This window comes from Trichogramma pretiosum, unplaced genomic scaffold (assembly GCF_000599845.2).
Source record: "Trichogramma pretiosum strain Unisexual culture from Peru unplaced genomic scaffold, Tpre_2.0 scaffold37, whole genome shotgun sequence".
Taxonomy (NCBI): Eukaryota; Metazoa; Arthropoda; class Insecta; order Hymenoptera; family Trichogrammatidae; genus Trichogramma; species Trichogramma pretiosum.
The window spans coordinates 612,052-633,677 of NW_019641622.1; the positions used below are offsets into that span (position 1 = coordinate 612,052).

Sequence of the window (21,626 nt, forward strand, 5' to 3'; positions counted from 1 at the left end):
TTGTGCAGCACACTTATAATATATATCTCTGCTGGCCGTGCTGCACAGTTATCGAATATAATACAATAGTCGTGCAGTGCAGCAGAGAGAGAGAGAGAGACTATACATACTGCCGCGTGCGCTCGTTACGCAAAATTGCTATTATTTGCGCGTGCCGTTTGTGAATCGCGCGGCTTACTTCGATATTATATATATATATCTATGTACGAAAAAAGGCCGACCTTCGAGCCGCGGCCGCGATGCGCTGCTGCTGCGTTATTATAAAGTTTCGAATTGCATATGCACGCGGCCCGCGCATCTAATAAAACTTATCATCGCGTTCGCGCTTGACGCTGCAATAATATATCAAAGAGAAGGTCGCGTAGTCGTCGTGTGGCCGGTGTCGTCGTCGACGTGAGCTCGAAGGTCGATATGAGCAAAACAGAGAGAGATGATGGCACGAAGTGTAGTCTTTAATTATATGCAAAGAAAAAAAAATACATCTCTCTCTCTCTCGTTCGGCCAATTTTCGATGTACAATATACATACAACGCAACGCTACCTCAGCCTTCTGTGTATACAGCGATGAATTAAGAGCGCGAAAAATAAAAGTGTACCTTTCGCACGACGCAGCGCGCAAAACGCACACGAGCCATAATAAACGTCTTACGTAAAGATCGTATACGTACATATGCATGTGTTATACACATTCGACTACTTCATGATTGGATGAGAAACAGAGAGAGAGACTTATGAAACTCATATACAGTATATCTCGCGTGCAGCGCATATATGTGTGTGTATGTGTGTGTAAGTATTTCGATTGAATGCAGTTTTCGACACGATTAGAGATTTGGTTTTTCGCGTTGTAAGGCCTCTCGCGTAGTGCTACCAAGAGGCACAGATATATATAATGCCTGTCTATAATAATGTGACGTGAAAGTTTGGGAATTCAACGAGTGAGAGAGAGAGAGAGAGAGAGAGGATAGAAAAAGATGGAGATTATACGATTGCTGCCGACTCGTTATTATCTTCTTTTACAATTGCTCTTTCATTATAAACGAGAGGGGCTCCCCTCGCCACGTACATTACATAGATGCGGTTATTTGATTAGCACAGGGGTTACATACAGAGATTTCCATTTATTTTCCGTCGCGCGCCGCGATCCTTTCTATTCAGTAATATTCCGCGTGATTATAATTTCGAGCGATTCGGCTGTTGACCCAGCTATTGTAATGAATTTTCATACATATACTATTATACATTAATTAAGGTTATAGATACGGCGGATATAAAAAAAAATCGTTCCGTCGTTATCAAACACGACGTACGTGTGTTACGCGCGCTCGATCTTTGAAAATTTCCGTATAAACAAAATCGACTTGTTATACTGCCGCCGCCGTTACGTAAAATGCACCGCCGCAAGTTAATTGAACGATAATACATAATATATAATACTGTATCTAATAGTCAAAGCTCGGGCGCATAGAGAGCACCGGCGTATCATTATTATATTGCGCAAATGGCAATCGACAAAAAAAAGTTATATCGGATGTGTTTGATATAATTGTGTATAGTTAGATCACTAAATAGACACTGGCAAAGCTCGTATATATATGTAATTTAAACTTTGTTATTTGCCTTTCACGTAATTACAATTATAACATTTACATATATGATCCATCCCCCTTCTCGCCTGTATCCGTATACCTATTTAAAGTAATAACATTGCGCAAGAGTCGAATACATTCACACAACGCAGAGAAACAAAGTTCGAGCTCGGGCGGGCGTGAGGTTCATTACAATCGTGACGATTTTTCTATATATTGCTGTACCGGTCGTGACTTAATTACGCTAATTCGGAGCACAGGCAGGCGCGCTTTGACTCACGCGCGCGCGAATTTCGATCGTGACGAGTACGACCCCTCGAGCCCGCGCTTATGCTAATGCATAAATGGGCACCTGTCATTTTACTCTATCTCGGGGGCGGGCGACCTTCTCTCTCTGTATATAGCATGTTATCGTGACGTTACACATGGAGAACGTAAAAAAAAACTCGGTTTTACCCGCGAATTCTGGAGCAGGAGCAGCAGCAGCAGTCGAGGAGTGACGAGGAAATCGATGTAAAAAAAGAAACAAGAAACAAAAGAAAAGACACGAAAAGGCTTCTCGCTTTCGTGCTGTTTTCTCGTGCGCACCGGCTGTACGCTGTGCATTATGTATCACGCAGTGCGCGGTGCCTACTACTACTACTACTACTACTACTACTCCTACTCCTACTAGGCAAGTACACACTGAGCTATTGACCTTATGTATCGCGTTGCCTGCACTGCTGCACGCCTAGCCGAGCATACCGTAATCGCATTTTTTTTTGCTGTGTCTTTTCTTCGTTTAACAGGGCCTATATGCATCGGTATGTGGGTTACAAGGTGTCGCACGACGATGACGACGACACGCGTTACGATGAATTTTCATGTATAAGCAAATCGACAACGCCCTTCGCGACTTCTTTGCTATAACTTTGACACAAAATCATGTGTAAGAAGAAGCACGCAAAAGGGACGAAGGAAAAAATATTCTCTCGCTGCGCAGGTTGTTTTTTTATTTTTCAACTCCCCTTGCCACTGTTCGAGCGGTTCATTGACTTTCTCGCATGTGGCATGATGGCAGCAGCTCACGGAACACACTCGCGCTTCTGTGTATACGGTTGAGCATGTGCAAATCAGAATTTCCCCATCGATGGCAGAGAAAGAACAGCAGCAACAACAACAACGACTCCTTCCGCGAGCAGCTCGTGTTTCTAATTAAGAGAGCACCAGACGCACACATTTAAGCGAGTCTGGATCACAACAACATTGCACTCACACACACACACACACACACACACAGGTGCATACAGTGGTTGTACTCTGTAACTGCGCTATATACATGCGCGCACGAGGCTTGTCTGGACAGTATTAACGGCTATCCACAAATAGTCTGGCATAGAAGAGATAATATGAGAGATAGAGGCCTAGTCTTAATCGAGGCTCGAGGAGGTGAGATTATTTGATTAAGGCCTCGTAATTTCTGAGAGAGAAAGAGATAGAGAGACTGTTGCATTGATATTATAGTGCGTTTATATTATGTATAACGTTAGATCGCAAAGCAAAAAAAGACCTTACATTCATCACGATTCTCAGCACGTAAATTACTCGTTTGGACTAATACTAGTTCGAATGGTTCGTTGGAATTTATCCAACAACATATACGAGATCGAAATATCACCAAAAGAACCATGGTTTGCAGCAGAACCAAGACCTGTAAAAGGACTAAGTCCTGTAAAAAAAACCATAAAAACAAAGCGATTTTAAAGCTAAAAAGCTCGTCGTGTTGGTGCATGCACCTGCGCGGTTACCACAATACGTTCTTTCTTTTTTTAATAATAAAATTTCCTTTACAAAAAGTCAACACTTGAGAAATTAGGATTCAATTACAACAAAAAAATATTAAAAGTTATGGAACAAAATGTTTAGCCAGTTAGAAATTTAACGATTTCGCTGAATAAATTTGTGCGAGTTGCTCAGAGCTTTCATTAGTAGAACTATCGTCCGTCGGGCGGCGCAGAGTCAGAATAGGCAAAATCCAAAAACAAAGTAATTTCGGTAAGTATACTTATATCGACGAGTTTTCTAAATTTTAATAGATTTTGTAAATTTAGCAGAAATACTTTTTGTAGCTGTCCACTTTTGTTGGACTTGCCTCTAAGATTTTTTTCAGTGTATAACATTGACGAAGAATCATGCGAGATGCTTATATCGATAAATTTTTTCCCGAACCCAGTTTGTTTCATTCTCGGACGTTATGGAAGACACAAAAGTCCAATCGATCGAGATATGAATAATAAACGATACTTGTGTACACCATATCGTTGTTAAAATGAACCAGTTCATGCTCGGGTCGCGCGGATTCGATCGGTTCTCGCACGTCGTTCTTGTTGTGTCAGTAGACTCGGCAGAAGCTAAGGCAGCAACAAACAAAAATCGATCTAAAGCCGACGAAAAAGTACAATACACTCGCGCGCGCCCCGATAGTGCTTGACTCTCGCATTAGTAGTAATCTCGTGATGACACTCGATACAGTATGTATTGGCGAGAGTGAGAGACAGAGATGGCGCTCGAAAATGTGCACTGTATCAAACGTACATCGATACTTTTTTATCTGCTGTACACTCGAGTGTCGTGTTTACACTTGCGAATTTCTCTGATTAAATCTACAAAAAAAACGTTTCCGAATCTCCAAATCGATCGGTCGTAACGTATACTCTATATCGTGCCGAAAAAGCTCGACACTCGGCTTTTGCAGCCATTATCGAGCAAAGTAATCCCCCTGCAGCAAGAATTGCCTATAGCAGCGTAACACACATAGCAGCAGCATCCCTTGCTCTCGCTTGAATCGATATGCGCACAGGCCTCGTTGCGTTGTGTTGCAAATGAGAAGTAAAATATATATAGTTCGATGTATAACCTTGGCAACGGATCTTTACACCAGCAGCAGCAAGTCAGAGGAAACTTTTGCCAACAACCCCCTTGTTGTTTTTGCGTAAATACGTAGCGTGTATATGAACGCTGACGAGGCAGGAGCAGCAGCAACCCACGCGTGATGAGAGAGAGAGAGAGAGGGAATACTGTATAAGAAGTCAAAGGGAGAGAAGCCGGGAACATGATTGGCACGTTCGAAGCTGAGCTGAGAAACGAGAGAGAGAAAAAGATCGAAAACGTTTCCTCGACACTGAAACGAAGTTATACACGTATACTCACTTCATTTTCACTTAATCTTCTTAACTTCATTTTTATTAACACATCGCGCGCGCGCGCCGCGACGATCCAACAATTACCCTCTCACGTATTTTCCGTACAACGTCTCGGGCGATAATAATCTTCTTTCTCTCCTTTCATTTTTTTCCCTCCTGCTCGCGCTTGAAAATAACATATAATCCTTCGAGTCTCTCTCCCTTTTGCAGTCATAAATTCATACCTGCGCGTATTTATGCATGCATTACGTCCCTCGCGCGAGCTTCGTATACATACAGCACGACACGCAAAGCGTATACACGTGCTGCTGCAATAATACCGGCCGTGAAGCTATATTTTTTTCTTCGAGTTCGATGTCCTTGCGGTGTACAGCAGTGGCGCAGCAGCAGCAGAGTTACGTATAGGCGCCATACGTATATATACGCACGACACACGAAGTGTGCAGTGCGAAACGCGCCGCAAGTATATCGCGTATACTTACTTCACCTGTTTCGTTGTTGTTTTTTCGTCGCCAGTTGCTTTTTATTTAATGAAATATGAAAAATGTGTGCAGCTCGCTCGCTCGCTCGCTCGTTGGTCGATCGAAGCTCATCGCGCTAATTGTTGGAGACGATCGTGTGACGCGATTCGCATGCGCTCGCGGACACAGCATACATCATTATCATTTTATTTTACGTACTCGCGGGTATATAACGAGAACGATTTCATATCATAAAACTGCGTACATTATAATATAATGTATGTACGCGTCGCGCGAGTTCTGCGCGTTCCAAAAAGTCCAGTTACATTAGAGACCTGTGCGCCCGAGCTGACTACGGAATATGCATATACGTATGCGTATACGCGTTGGCGCATCTTTGGCTCGCTATGGTGCACGAATAAATCTTCGCCTTATTTATGAGAGCTGCCGATGCTGCGCGGCTTGCTCGCTGCTGATGCTGTCCCTATGTGCGTTCGTTCGTGCGCGCATGAAAATTATCGAGTCATCTGCACGCGCGTGCAAAACAGATACGACACTTTTATTATAAAACCGCTAGAAAACGAGATCTACTCGTTTCCCTGCGAGCGAGCGTGAAACGTGTTTCGCGTATGTGTGTGCGCGCGCGATAGAACTTTTTTTTTCTCTCTCTCTCTATCTATCTATCTCTTTCCCTCTCGCTCGGCGCGCAAGCCCGATCGAGCAAAAAAGGAGAGAACAAAAAAAATATATTAGAAGAAAAAAAATAGCTGCGGTACTCGGCCGGGGAAAATTATCATCTAAAATATATTAACCAGCTCGGCCCGTACACATACAAGTGCTATTAATATGGAACATTATAGAAAGTGCGTAAATATGTAGAAGCTAATAAGCGGCCCCGTAATTATTATATACGTATACGCAGCTAGCAGCAGCAGCAGCAGCAGCCTGGGCAATTATTAGAAAATTCGCATTTTCCATATAATGCTGCTGCCGCTGGACTCGCGTGATCGCGATAATTCACGGTCTAAGCTCGACGGCGGTGGCGGTGGTTTACATTTCCTCGAAATGGCAAAGGCATCGATTATATACGTACGTATGCCCCGCGAGATCGTGATAATCTTATTGGTTTATATTTATAGAAAATAAGCAGCCTGCGCGTAGTGTGTGGATTTTTCTCTAATCAACGTTCTGTCTCTCTCTCTCTCTCTCTCTGAGATTTTTCTTCGATCATTTTTTCCTATACACAAGCAAAGAGAAAAACGAGTGTATGGAAGTTGTGCGTGCACCGCGCGGCATATAGAAGATATCGCGTGCGATCTGTGGCACATAATACAGTCGCCTAGCGCCTAGCTGCACATCTAACGCTCGAAGAAGAGGCTATATAAGCTACTATATATAGCTCCGACTAATTGCGCGTCCGCATAATTATTATGTAAAAGTCGCGGGGCTACAGAGAGAAAGAGAGAGAAAGAGAGAGAGAGAGAGAGATAGAGTCACGGCGTGCGTGCGAACGCGCAGTGCTATATAACCGCAACACACACGCACATATTGGAATAGGCTCCTCATTGTCTCCGCTGCTATCTTACCACTGGGTTACGTGATTTTATTACACCCGTACATACATACATGCTGCTGCTGCTGCACATGCATATATACACACCTGCGTGTATATTGTACGTGTAGTACACAACTAAATGTATACACATGCTAAAATTGCGGAATACCGGATGCTCGGCTCTGTGTGCGTATCTAGGCTCTCTAGCCGCGGAGCGATTGCTAATACACAACGATACAATGTAACTTGTGGTACTTTCTCGACGCGCAGCCAGACGCACCAGAGAGGAGTCTTCGTCGTCGTCGCGTTTCTTTTTCTCAAATTTAAGCCGATGAGTAAAGCAAATTAGCTATATCTCTGCTCTGGGCAAGGAGCGCGCGCGAAAAAGAGAAAACATATAACGTACGCGCGTGAATCTTCGCGCCTTATATACCGATTACATTGCCGATGCTGTGTACTTGTGCGCAAAATGTGCCGATTTTCTATACACGATATTGACACTTTCCACGCGCTGCATACACACGTCGCGTATACGTATATACCCATAATTCACACGCTGCTGCTTCTTTCTTTTTTCGATTTATAAAAGATTATATATATATACACTGCCCGTCAATTACTTTTGCCATACCTGAGCGAAAAATGAGTAAACTTCAAAGTTTCGTAGCTCAGTCAAAAAAAGTCGGATTGACATTCTGAACCCGCCATTCGAAAGGTATTTACTAGCACTTTAAGGCTATATAAATTGTTATTAGGTTTTTTTGTTTATTCATCAATTTTTATTAACAATTAACGAATAAAAAATATTGCTTTTTTTTGCCTCCGCTATTTCTCTTGCCATTTTAGTTAGAAGGGTCGTAGAAACATTTTGAACCGATGGATTTGTAGGTTTTAACGAGACCTTTAAATCCTTTTTTTAAAAATTTTCCTACGAGCTTTTTTCACAAATATACAGCCCTTTTAGTGCAAAAACGACCCTTTTTTTCGTTTGCATGTACACCGCGTTCAAGGGGTCGTAGAAAAAAATTTTATATACAAAAAAGGTTGGTTTTTATGTGTACAATAAGAAGCAATAGTTACAATCCGTTTCTGAGAAAATTTTTTTTTTTCGATTTTTTTATGCATGTTAACTCACTTATTAACACACACAATCTGGTGAGTTAACATGCATAAAAAAATCGAAAAAAAAAAATTTTCTCAGAAACGGATTGTAACTATTGCTTCTTATTGTACACATAAAAACCAACCTTTTTTGTATATAAAATTTTTTTCTACGACCCCTTGAACGCGGTGTACATGCAAACGAAAAAAAGGGTCGTTTTTGCACTAAAAGGGCTGTATATTTGTGAAAAAAGCTCGTAGGAAAATTTTTAAAAAAAGGATTTAAAGGTCTCGTTAAAACCTACAAATCCATCGGTTCAAAATGTTTCTACGACCCTTCTAACTAAAATGGCAAGAGAAATAGCGGAGGCAAAAAAAAGCAATATTTTTTATTCGTTAATTGTTAATAAAAATTGATGAATAAACAAAAAAACCTAATAACAATTTATATAGCCTTAAAGTGCTAGTGAATACCTTTCGAATGGCGGGTTCAGAATGTCAATCCGACTTTTTTTGACTGAGCTACGAAACTTTGAAGTTTACTCATTTTTCGCTCAGGTATGGCAAAAGTAATTGACGGGCAGTGTATGCGTACACTCGCGGAGCTCGTCTCTGAGCTGTGTGTACGCGAGCTATACGAGAGATGTGTCGGTTTCGAATTGTTTGTCCCACATACCGCAGCTGAAAAGTTTCGGAATTAGAGAAAAACACAAACTCGCTGCAGCAGCAGCAGCGGATGCGGTAGCCGCGCGCATATTTCCCGCGTTCGTGCGTCTTATACATATCGAATACTATACTCCGGCGCAAAGGGAGAAATGAAAAAAAAAACACGCGTACACAGTACTCGGCACGAGTTACGAAACTACGCGAATACCTGAGCTATCTGTTCGTCTACCCCCTTTTCTCGATTACATTCCCCGGACTATACGTGTACAAGTGTAGTGTCGCTGTATATATCCTAGATATGATAAAACGCGCAACACACCGCTTGCGCTTGGAAATAGTAACGGATCGATTATACCGAATAGATATTCGCAATTTTTTCGATATTTTTCTGGACACTGTACCTATATAAGCCAGCAACAGCGACAGCAACGCTGCAGCAGGTCTTTTAAGAGCTGTTTATATTATGTGTGCCTCGGCCCAGCCTAACCTACCTAATGGATATATATGCTCTTGATCTTATGCTTCTTCTATTTCGCAAACAAGACTTGTGTCTGTGTGTGCCTCGTATATAGCACGATAAATGACCCTTACAGGCTTCGCGCTCTTTTGCCTCCAAGCTCCAAGAGAAGAGGCCTTTCAATTACGGGTTTTTCTTTTTCTTCAAAGACGACGACTCGGCGCACGTCGACGACGACGACGACGACGAGAGGAGATTCGAAAAGGCAGCAGCTAAGTCTTTTCAACGTCGCGGAAGTAACGTAAATGACCGACTCTCTGTGTATACGTATGTGTACACACATTTATACGTGCTCGCGCGAGAACCGAGCCATGCCAGCGAGCAAGCGAGGGAGAGAGAGAGAGGCTTTCATTCGGGAAATCTGATGAGGTTTTGATGTACAGTAGGCTAGTGTGTGAAACTCGAAGAGATGAGAGAGAGTAAGAGAGAAGAGACCCCGTGCTCGCGTGTATGTTTACGGCTCGGCGAGCGCACGCGGTGCGTTACATTCGCGTATAAGAGTAAGAGAGAAAGAGAGATAGATAATGGAGATGAGATCGAGTGGCGCACAATTTTTTTCGCAAACTCTTTCTTTGCCGCTCGCTGCTGCTGCTCATTTTGCACTTATCGTATGTACGTATACCTCGAGAATGTGTATGGCGAGCTTTGATATACGCGCGCGCGTGTGGCGCAGCATCCCCGCGCGTACGTATAACTTATATTCGCAGAGAAGATGATGGTCTGCGGTATGTACCGAGAGTACCATACAACCGAATTACGCGCACCGTATACGTACAGTGGTACTATACGTGCGTTTTCATTGCCTAGATGAGAAAGCGGAAAAAAAGGAACTAGGAGGGAAAAAAGGGACAACTGCGCGGGTGGCCGTTTATAATAATGCAATGCGCCGCTGCAGTGTACGCGCGAGGTTTTCCCGCGTGAGCGCGAGATTAATGACACTTATTTACAAAATAAATATTGCACGTGCCGCAGTGCTAGTGTCGGGTTCGTTTATATAATAATGATACTCCTGTGCGTTAAGCTGTGTGTATAGGATACGCGGATGAGACGCGCCAGAGCTATTATATACGAAAAAAGAAAAAAAAAAGAGAAAATTAAAACTTGGTTAAACGAATTTTCGTGCGTGAGAATGTATCGTATCTTTTTAACTCTTACTCTTGTTGCACGATTTTGTAGAAGGTATGTGACCTGATGTTTTGAGTTTTACCCGACTCGTCGAGAAGGTGATCCTATCAATAAATAATAATCGAAGCTTTGTTTTTTTTTTAATTTATTTATTTGAATTATTATATGAAAATATATTGCATAGTATACACCACACATTGCAAATGTGCTATTAGCCCTCACGCATTTCGATCCGCAGTGGCCACCAAGCAAATGTGATACAAATCTTCGTTCATCAGCTGATCGAGAATCATATCGCAGCAGAGAATCGGCAGTCGAAAATCCGTCAACTCCATGAAAGGATCCAGCGCCCACCTCTTGAAAAATCCTCTCGACATCGTCTCGCACACACGCACCAAACAAGACCTGCTGTAGCCTCGGAGAATAGGATACCATAGGTCCTTGCGCTGTGAAAACTTGTAGCAGTTCAAATGAGTGACGAGTTTTTTCGCCTCCTTGGGTCGCAACTGCATCAAATCGTAGAGCTCCATAATTTCATCAAAGTAATGAACGCGAGGTGAAACGATGTTAATGCAGTGCGTTTTACGGTCGGATTTTTCCGACTCCAAAAATCATTACATAGATCGTAAATTAATGTCTCTATAAATTTTTAATGTCTCAAGTTGAAAGGAAAAATCATCGTTATTAAGCTCCCGAGCGCGGGCCGCGTCGAGTACAGCCCAGCTCCTCGTAAAGTAAATAGAGCGACAAAAGCGCTGGGTAGCAGGCACAAAGCGCAGTTCACAAAGTAATTAGAAAATTTAGCGAATTGCTTTGTGCTGAGGTACTTCCCGCATTTTCGTATATTAATATAGAAAATCGAACTGTCCCGTAAACTGCGTCACGCCCCTAACACAATATACCCATATCCATACACGATATCTAACGCGAGTAGAGCAGTTAATGCGATTTCGCAATATCGAATATACATAATAAGTATATCGACTAACGCATTTTGGTTGTTGTTTCTCTGTTACAGATCCGATCGATACACACACGCCGCCGACTTACGAGCCAAAAATTGTTGTAAGTACATTTATAAAATCGACATTAGAAAAATAAAAATATCAATTTTCAATTGTAAAACACGCGATCAAATTGAGTATATGGTGCACGCGAGAGGCCCGCATACCGTAGTAATATATTCGAGCTGTATAGCGAAGGGATTGGAGGCTTGGCAATTATATTTTAGGATACCGGGCGCGAGTGCAGCGCGCGGCAGCCACAGCCTATATGGGCGAAATTAATGATTCAAGCGTATAACAAGACTCTCGGGCTCTCTCTCTCTCTCTCTCGATACGTACACGCTCGTACACATCGCTTACAATTAGAATTAGAGAATGTAATACGTGTACACACACACACTGCTAAACGCGTGGCCACCGCCGCTTATGTGCACACGCGGCTTTCGTATAAAATACACCAGTAACCGATATACTTATGAGCGCAATATAACATATCCGGGTATGCGTGTGTGTGTTTGTGTACGATTAAACGTTCATTAACCGCAAGTGCGGCTATTTTTCTCTAATTTTCTTTTCCCCTCTTCCTTTGTTCAAAAGCTTGAGACCAGTAAAAAAACTACGACGAGATCGTCGATGTTGGATCCTGTTGGGTACATCCGATTATCCTCGAAAACGAAATTTTTCACCCGCAGCTTTATAAAGTGTCCCGGTACATAACGGCCCCCCGTAATAAACATTTTCGTGAGCTAGGGCACTATACATACTCTCTTGATACATTTACAGGTGCACGCATGCGTGCGCGCGGATGACGCAGGCTCGGAGAAATTCGAGACGCGCTGCTGCATTCGTAATCGAGCCCCGCACTCGCGCGAATATACGTGACTCTAGGCAAAATTCACTAGTGACACACACAGCGCGAGATCGAGTTAAATGCAAACGAGAAACTTTCGAGCTTTTTATACGCCGCGATCCATATATATATTATTATTAGTGGGTAGGCAGGCACACCGGGCGTAAACATGCCGCATTAAAAACTCGTTAATTCCTACATACATAAATAAACCAGTGGGAGGCTAGTAAGTCAGGGAGAGAGAGCTCGTTGAACCGAATACGAAACGCAATGATTGTTTATTTTTTTTAATTTATTTATTTTTTTTTTTGCTGACCGATATCTTATCCCCCACAGGCCGGTTATCGCTTATCTACGTGACAATGAGTCGAATAAAACAATTGAAAAAAAAAAGTACAATTACGAGCCACGCAGTGTTTAGGATATACACGCGAATCAGTATCCGCGCGGCGCGCAGCAAGTGTAAACGTCCCCGTTGTCATCGCGCGCATATCGTCGCGGACAGGTCGTCCGCTGCTCAATAAAGGTACGTCTCTGGAGCGTCTGTTTACACGTCTGTACGCCGACACACACACACGCTCAAATATATATAATATCATTATAAGCTCGGCACTCGCGCGGGAAAGCCGCGAGAGAGAGAGCCAAGAAAGACGACGCGACGAAGAGAGGTCGACAAAAAAAGTCGTCGTCTTAGTGCAGCAGCACACTGTATTACAAGTACGCCGAGGCGGTGAAATCTTCTCTCTTTCTCTCGTCTCGCGAGCTCGAGCGACTCGAAAGTTTTCTCCTGCTTTTGTTATAAACTTCGCTGCTCGTGCGTTTATTATAATAACATCGCCGCCGCGCTGCGCATTTATACGTGTGTGCGTGCGTGTATAAGCGGGACGACGAAATCAAGTTCTCGTTCTCCGCGATTATAATTCAAAAATATACGCTGCTGCTGCTATACTGCTGCGCACTTTAAAGGCCGCTGTATACGTGCGCCGCGGTGTACTTTATATGCAGTCCAAGCTGCTGCTGCTGCTGCTCATGCTGCTGCTGCAGGTCAGGTGTCTATAATTAAAGCGGCCCGATCGGTATACATATACGTGTGCTTGGGAGTGTGCCGCTCAGTAGTAGTAGTAGTAGTAGTGATACTCTACTGTGCCGCTTGTGTTTATATGGTAAGGCACGACGCGATCGAATGGCTCGAAAGCACGCCAAACTCGTCGGCGTATAATAAATGTACGTATCGATCTCTCCTTTTCTCTCTCTCTCTCTCTATTTGTGCCTCTCTCGTTGTAACGTTATAAGAATGAATGCCGATAGCCGCTGCGCTATAGGCCTCTCTTTGTGTGCGTGCACGTGTGTCATATTGTACACGTGTGTGCGAGATGATGGACGCGAAAAAGTAGAGCAAAGGACATACTTGCATTATCTATTTTCGAGGTTGCAGCGCACATACAATTGTAAACAGCTAAGCACGCGCGCAATTTATTTTTAATCCAACGCGGCGTCTCTCGCAACATCATCGATCTAAAAGATGTCCGTTCAATGATGTGCGTCGCAAGCTCACAACGAGTTAAATAGTAAACGACATATTACAAAAGCTGCGCGGCATATAATATACGGCACATAAAAGTTAGCGACTACATGGGTTTTTCATTATTTTCGCTTTACGCTGTGGAAGACGTGGTCTATTGTTTCTCGACGCGTTAATGTGCTTTGTGCGTAACCATGCGGAGCAAAGACCCCCGCAATCTCGGAGACCCACGACACATCTGTTGCATTCGTCATGAAGAGATTTCTCGATTATTTATTTTTTCTTTCTCTTCGAAGAAACACATTCGTTCGCGCTTGGTGCGACAGTTGTTGGCTCGATATCAATGCCTCTTATATACTGCATTTCGAAAACAAAAGGTCCTTTATGTATGAACTCAGAGTTATACATAATCCGGTGTTTGCGATCGATTCGTCATTCATTGTGTATAATTTTCGATAAGATTATACATTTATTGAAGCGCGCCGCCGTAGACGTCGTGATTAATCGAGCATCTAGACTCGAGAGTTTAAATCACTTATGAAGGCGCATTTTAAATTCGGCCGCGCGCAAATAGCATACATCCGCTGGCGCTGCTATACGTGTGCGGAGTGTATAATATCACCTCGCCCACGCGTGAATTTTTCAGGAAACGGCGAAAAAAAAAAGATCGTTTCACTTTCACCTCGTCGTTATAATACGATACTCGTGCCGTGGCGCCAAGTGCTGCTGCTGCTGCTGGAAACGAACGAATTAAGAGAGAAACGAGAGAGAGAGAGAGATGATAAAAAAAAGCTCATGCACACGGGCAGAGAGAAATTCTGGATACTGTGTATTATTGAGAGATAGATTTTTGCGCCAGAAGCGTGAAATCGATTCCAACGAACTGAGTGAGCGGCCGCTACCGGGGCTTGAATTCTCCGTGTTAAAGTTGTAACAAAAAAAGAAAAAAAAATAGCCAAATAAAAAAAAATCCAGAAGCACCTCTGTGTAACAAACTGCTTTAGATCTGTACACGCTGATTTTTACCTATTTCGTGCTTATCGACATTTCTCTCTCGCTCTGTGTAACTTGTGTTCATATACACATTATATACTTATAAACATCTCGTATCCAAGCTTCAAAAGTGAAAAGCCCCGCGCGATGGATTTTATGATCGATGGCGTGACCTCCTCGCTGCATTGTAACGCCGCAGTGCGCCTCTGGGTATTTTTCGACTCTGTAGTAGTAAGGTACGATTTGCCTGCTGCTGCTGCCGTTGCTTTATCATTATCAATGAGCTTTTTTTCTGCTGTTTTCGTTGCGTTCGCTCTCCATCGTTCGCGCGCGGGCGCCGGTGAGAGTTTTCTCGTTCAGATTATTGGATTATAAGTAGGTATGCGGCATATATAACAACAGCGGCAGCAGCCTGCCCCCGCTCGCGAAGAGAGGTGTGTCCGAGATCGCGACGATCGACGCGCTCGCGCTGGCTACGAAAGAAAAAGTTCGAGCAACGAAAGTAGCAATTTTTCAAATCCCGATATAGCCGCCGCCGTAACAAGCCGCAATAAAATTGATTTTGTCGAGTAGTAGTTTCATGTGATTGCACGTTTATAAAGAGAGCTTTTATTTCGACTCGGCGGTAAACGCGTATACGTATAATTCGTATAAAAATAAAAACGACGACGACGACGTGGCACGCATTTACACACGCGCACACGCACGACGCTCTAGAAAATGACGACTTTTATTCTTCTGCGTGCGCACTGCCTGCACACAATGCACAATGAATTTCTCGATGTAAAAAAAGACATTGCAGCCGGTTTCGGTCACTATAAATATAAACGTGCCGCTGCCCGCGCGCGTGTATATATTTTCGTCGTGCATAAAAGGGTGCACCACCTAAGAGTCGTCGTTGTCGTCGGCGTCGTCATCTTTATTGTGCGTGCCCCGACTTCTGCCGTTTATATTGTACGCGTCGCATATAATACGAACGATGACTAAATCTCGCAATTCGAACCCAGAAGAGAGAGATTACGAGCGTGACCGATAATTTTCTTTTGTTTTGGTTTTTTGCTTCATTGTTTTATTCTTCTTTTTTTTCTTTCGCTCGAATGTACAGGTGCGCGTAATTCGTTCGATTGCGCGGCATTAAAGATTTATTTATATACGCCTTTCGAGAATTGCCAATCGAGCTTTATGAATCGATATTAATAGAGTAAACAAATTTCAGCGTGGTTTTATATAGTCCCTTGGAAAGCAATTACACGCGCTTCGGGCTGTCTCTCTCACTCGAAAAAAAAAAGAAGAGAAGAGAAGAGAAAAAAAATACACGCCAACAACCTACTCCCCACGGCAACGGTATAATATTTTCTCTCTCTCTCGCGTCTGTTCCACGATGATTCAATTGAGGCTCGTTATCGGGAACTTCCTTTTGTAGACGTAAAACTGGAAAATTACTCTTATAGCTGGGCTCTCTCTCTCTCTCTCTCTCTCTCTTCATCCACGACTCGCGGCTTTGAACTTGACGCGTTTTTTTGTTGTCATCGTCGTCGTCATAGTCGTCGTCGTTGTGCTTTGATCGAATAATTGCACGCAGCAGCTCCGGGGAGACGTACGTCGCTCGACGGCGCTCCGACACACTGATAACGAGGGTAATTGCCTCGGTGTACATTAATACACGCATGCAGCACACGCAGTTTATAACTCCGAAATGTGTTTCTTTTATTGCTTAATAAGCACGGTGTGTATCGTAATAAGCTGCTGCTGCGGCGGAACGATTGATATTTGGCCTAATCCATAGATACACGCGCACACATTTGCTGACCGATGATGGAGATTTTCACTTCTGCTGCTGCACTTGTACAAACGTTAATTTTTTGTGTACACAATAACGCATTGGACTTTCTATTACACTGCGCGCGTGGGGGAGGTCTGTAAAAACTCGGCCAATCCATCGATCCAATCTCTCGCTCATTTGTCTCAATCTACTCTCGGCTTTAATATGCGTTTAAAGGCGATTCCTTCCTTTTTCTACCTGTTCTACGCGGTTTATCATAACGCACCAGCACCACTACGCGCGTCGCAACGCACACGTATCGTTATAGTATAGTATATTATACCGCCGAAGCACACGAGAGCGCGTATTAACATCGAAAATAGAAAACTCGGCGAGCGCGTATAGTAAAATACTACTCGCGTCGAGCGAGTTTTGCTCTTAAAACACACACACGCGCGCGCGCGCGTAGGTATATTATCCGACTGTAAAATCGCGAGAAAAAATTTTTTGTAATTAATTCGAGCACAGAGCCGCAGCTGATAGCTGGCGTCTTAATAAGCGTTTAAAATTATAACAACTTTCCATGAATATATATAACCACTGCTGCTCTCGGTGTTTACGAAGCGAATCCGAGATTTTTTTTTCTGCTCATTTTTCGTACTGTTAATCAACGTTGTACCCGTAGACACACCTGCAGACGCGCGAAACAATGAAGGAAATCGGACATTAATCGTACACGCGCGCGAGGCAGAGAGTGGCACACACGTATTATAGACATATATCATATGGGTATGTTCTCGAGTGTGCGGGGAGGGGAAAAATCGGTGGGTAAGCAAAATTGGTCGCTCTGCTCGTTCTACTTCCATCTGCCTCGGCACGAACGGTGCTGTTGCACGGCACACATATATCTATGAAACACGAAAGACAAAACACACACATTTACCGCACACGTATAGGATATACTCATGAGGATTGGGCTGCCTATTAATAGAAATTAAGTCGTGTGTCGTCTCATCCCCACACACACACACACACACATACACACGTACATACACACAAAAGTGTCTTTCTAATCTTCTTTAACTACGCCAGGCGAAGTTCGTTCAGTTGGGCGCTAATGTTTAGACGATCCCTTACACACCAAAAGCGCTCGCGGTGTACATATACGATAATAATATAATTTTATATACACGCGATCGAAAAAGTCGCGCACGGTGCAGTTTTGTATATATTAAAAAATAAAAGTGTGTGTGTGTGTAATACGTAGGCCCGGAAAAACATGAGGCACCGAGTGTCGTCGCTCCAGGTGCCCAGTTTTAATGATAAAATAATAATACACGAGAGTGCGAGAATTATCCTCGTCAGTGGGATCGTCAGTGACAGCAGTGGTGTTGCGATAATAAAGTCATAACAGAGAAGAAGAGAGGGAAAAAAAGCAACATCGTAGTGTCGTTTGCAGTTTTATCCATTTATAACCATAGGTACCTATATTACCACAAATGATATTACGTTGTGTACGTTCGAATTTTATTCATGCAAATTTAATGACGATCAAGATGATGATGTTGGGCATACGTGCAATTTTGTGTGCGTGCGCGCGGAGGTGTTGCTGCATTTTTTGGCCTCGTGCGTGCCACTGCCGCCACCGCTACCGATGTATCTGGGTCGGGCGGTTTAAAGTCAGCGCTCGCGATTGATGCTCGCGATTACACCCACGTAGTTTGCGCTGTGGCGCGGCGCAAAGTGAGGACACATTTCGAGCTTCGATGACATTTTAATTTTTTCCTCGTATGCTTTTTTTTTTAAAAAGGGATGATGGAATAAAAATGTAAAAAAAGGCAGACGCACGGCGCTCGCGCGAGGTTTAATTAATGGTTTTTGAATCGCACACAAGAGCGCGAGCTTTTTTTTTTTTTTTTGCTCGCGGCGTCTTTTTACGACTGTGTGGAGTACGCAGCAACAGTAGTAGCAGTAGGTACATAGCCTTGAGTTAACTCCACGCCGCGAGAAAGAAAAAGAGAGAAAAACGAGAGAAAGACACATGTTCAGGAAGATTATTAACCTACATATTTGCCGGAGAATTATTGCAGCGCGCCGCGCGCCGTTCAGCTCTATGGTTCCGCGCACTGCGCGCGGACCATTTCTAATTCGCAACAAACGACGCGACGTGCCTCTATTATGTTCTTTCTCTCTGTCTGTTTAACTCAGCATCCTGTTGGCTTTGAAAAAAAAAACTAAAAAAAAACATAGTAAACAAAAAGAGTACGTACAACGAAATGATCAATTTCTTCGCGTACCAATGCGCGCGCACGTGTCTTTACGAATACGATACGCGTCTAATAAGAAATTAATGCACGCGTATATTATTATCAGAGGCGCGCGTACATTCAAATGTGCGCGGGATATATGGTATAGGTAGCGATCTCCACGGAGCAATATATATTCAATATAATAAAAAGAGGTCGTCACAGGCCGAATGCCATTAGAGCCGAGTTGCGCTTCCGCAGGTATATGGCACACACACACTACACACTACAGAGCGAAAAGTATATTTTCATATTATGTGTGTTTGCCTATATAGGTTTTGCCGCAGCCGTTGCCGCGCTCACGCTAAGCGAAATATTATATTTATACATACGTGTTTACGTCTGTGTGTGTGTGTGTGAGTTAACTCGCTGCGTCGAGCTCTTTTATATGTATAATATAATGTGTGTGTGTGTGTGAGAAAGTCGGCAAAACGTTAATATTTTAAACGACACGCTTTTCACGCTGCCGCGCGCCGCTCGATTATCATTTGCCATTGTCGAGGATATAAATCGTGAAACACGGGTGCGCAAAAAAAGCTCTAATATCAAGAGTCTATACGGGTTATACCACTCGCGCATATACAGAAGCGGAGCGCGCTGTACACAATCTACCTACTACACCGCGTCGAGATATTAAGAAGAAAAAAAAAGAGAAAGAGAAAGAAACGTTCCGATAATTATTCCTAATTTGCGGTAACAACTTTTTAAAACTCTCGACTGTATACAACGTTATGCTATATTGTTTGTATGTGTATGTGTGTGGCAGCTGTAACAAATAAGTGTGGGAGCGAGATAGCGAAAGAGAGTACGAGAGAGAAAAGGAGAGAAAGAGATCTAGAATTAGAACGCTCGTGACGTGTTATTATACGGCAAAGTCGTTGGCGTATAGAAACAATTTGTTCTAATGATCGTGGAATAAGAGCAGCAGCAGCAGCTCTAACGCATATAGGTATACGTACATGGTTGTGGTGGTGGTATGTATACGGAAATCGCGCGCTACCACACGTTTATTACCTGCGATTCGAGTCTCTTCATTATTTTTATCTTTTGTTTATCCTACATAACTTGCGCACGCGTACTCGTATTGGACTATTATGTTAACGCATATAGTGGATCGTTGAAAAGTATAATAATCATCGTGAGAATGTTACAATTTTTCTTTATCAATAGCAGTTGCACACGTAGTATATACCGTAGATCCGATTGAATAGTTCGCGCAATCGTTTGACAAATTTATTGCCTATCCTATACAGCTTCTGCATCTTCTCTTTTCCTCTTCTTCTCTCTGTGTAGTGCAAGAGTTCACGAATGCGTGCGTGCCGCTCGTTGCGTTGCGTATTAAGGCCCTGCACGCAGATCGTCGACGACGATGGCACATATCCAGTATCTCGATATACATCATTGTACGCGCATTGCCTAAGCGCACATAACGTGTGCAAACGTGCGCACACACACACATACTTATAAGCGAGCTTGGCATTGTCGATTTGCAGCCGACCAGGAGATCGTCTGTTTATATATATCGTCGTTGAACTTTGATGCGAGAGGCCGCAATGAATACACGGATGGATCGGAACTTGAATTTTTTTTGTAGCGACGCAGCGTTTTATTTTCGTTTAATTTGCCAATTTTCCAGGGCGATTCACACGTTACTTTTTTTTTTCGTTCGCCAATTAAAAGGGTATACATTATAAATATAATACGCACTAAAGCGCCGTCGAGCTTGTGTGCTGTTTGTGGTTAAAACACGAGAGGATAGGATAATAATTAATTCGCGAGCGCAAACTCTTTTCTTCGGATAATTAACGAACTTCTCTCTCTCCCTCTCGACAAAAGCTCTCCCAATCATCGACCGTACGCGGCTGGTTTTTCATGCGAGCTGCTTTGCGGGTGCGCGCACACAAACGCGCAGTCTGGCTCTATAATTACTCCGGTCTAGGCAAAGGCTTTGTTGAGTACATATCTCGAGTTGGGGCTAGCTGCACAAGTATAGAGAAAAAAAAGGACTCGAAAAACATTTTCACTGCGCGGTAGCAGAAAAAAAAAGAGAGAAGGAACGGAGCAGATAATTCCTTTTAACGCCGCGCGAAAAACTTTCCTCTTTCTCTATCGCGCGCTCGCTCTTTTACGTTTATAATGATTGTGTACAATGGAGATTGCGTTTTTCATTATTATACGCGGAGGATATAAAAAAAAAATTATACGAGCTAGATTAGGACGGATGAAGAAAAAAAATCGGACCGCGATCGAATGTAAAAATTACGTATTACACGTACATGCGTATAATTGAAAGCGTGTGTGTGTGCGCGAGCGCGAGCGAACCTGTAATACATTTTTTAATCTATAAATAGAAGTGCTTGTGTACGAACAGAAGCACGTGATGTGCACCATAGCAGAAAGGATAAGCTTGAGTACCTGTATACAAGATAGATACGCTGTCGAGTCTTATCCCTCTTTTGGTGCTTCGTTTAATGGGCAAGTGATCTACAAAACTATTAGCCTATGAGTTCAAAGAACCTGTCGTGGCAGATAGCTGCCGCATCGTAGCGCGAGAGCCAGGCCCTCTACTACTAGCAGACGTAGACTCTAATCGTATTACATATTACAAGTGAAATACGCACAGATTATTAGAGTGATTGCAAACTCGACTACATCTTGACCCTCTGTATAATCGTAATTATAATAATCGAATCGTTGACCCATAAACCATAATTTAATTTTAGGATGTTACATACACTTATGATTTTGATTTCAAAAACTTGAACAAGTTTATGACAGTACGACGTTAACGTGGTGATATTATTACAAAAATTAAAATTTTCCCTGTGTAATGTAAAATAATGTAAAAATTCTTTGATCGATATAAAACACTATAATGTCCATGAAAACTTGGCAAACTGCGGTAGAAATGATAAAAATTTTAATGTGCCATGAAACTTAAATTTAAAGCCTTCAAAAAAATTCATGCATTCGGTTTACAACATATTACCATT

At 42.9% G+C, this 21,626-nt stretch overlaps 2 protein-coding genes across 8 annotated transcripts in view; one reads left to right on the forward strand and one right to left on the reverse strand.

The window, feature by feature from the left end:
* LOC106657087 (F-actin-monooxygenase Mical) overlaps positions 1-21,626 on the forward strand; it is an 83,520-nt gene that overhangs the window by 37,829 nt on the left and 24,065 nt on the right. For all 7 annotated transcript variants that reach the window (XM_023458957.1, XM_023458959.1, XM_023458953.1 and 4 more), the window contains one exon: positions 11,215-11,261. The gene's annotated coding sequence lies outside the window, so the exon portion shown is untranslated. The remainder of the gene's footprint in view (positions 1-11,214; positions 11,262-21,626) is intronic.
* LOC106656794 overlaps positions 1-21,626 on the reverse strand; it is a 29,839-nt gene that overhangs the window by 6,580 nt on the left and 1,633 nt on the right. The gene's annotated exons all lie outside the window — the stretch shown is intronic.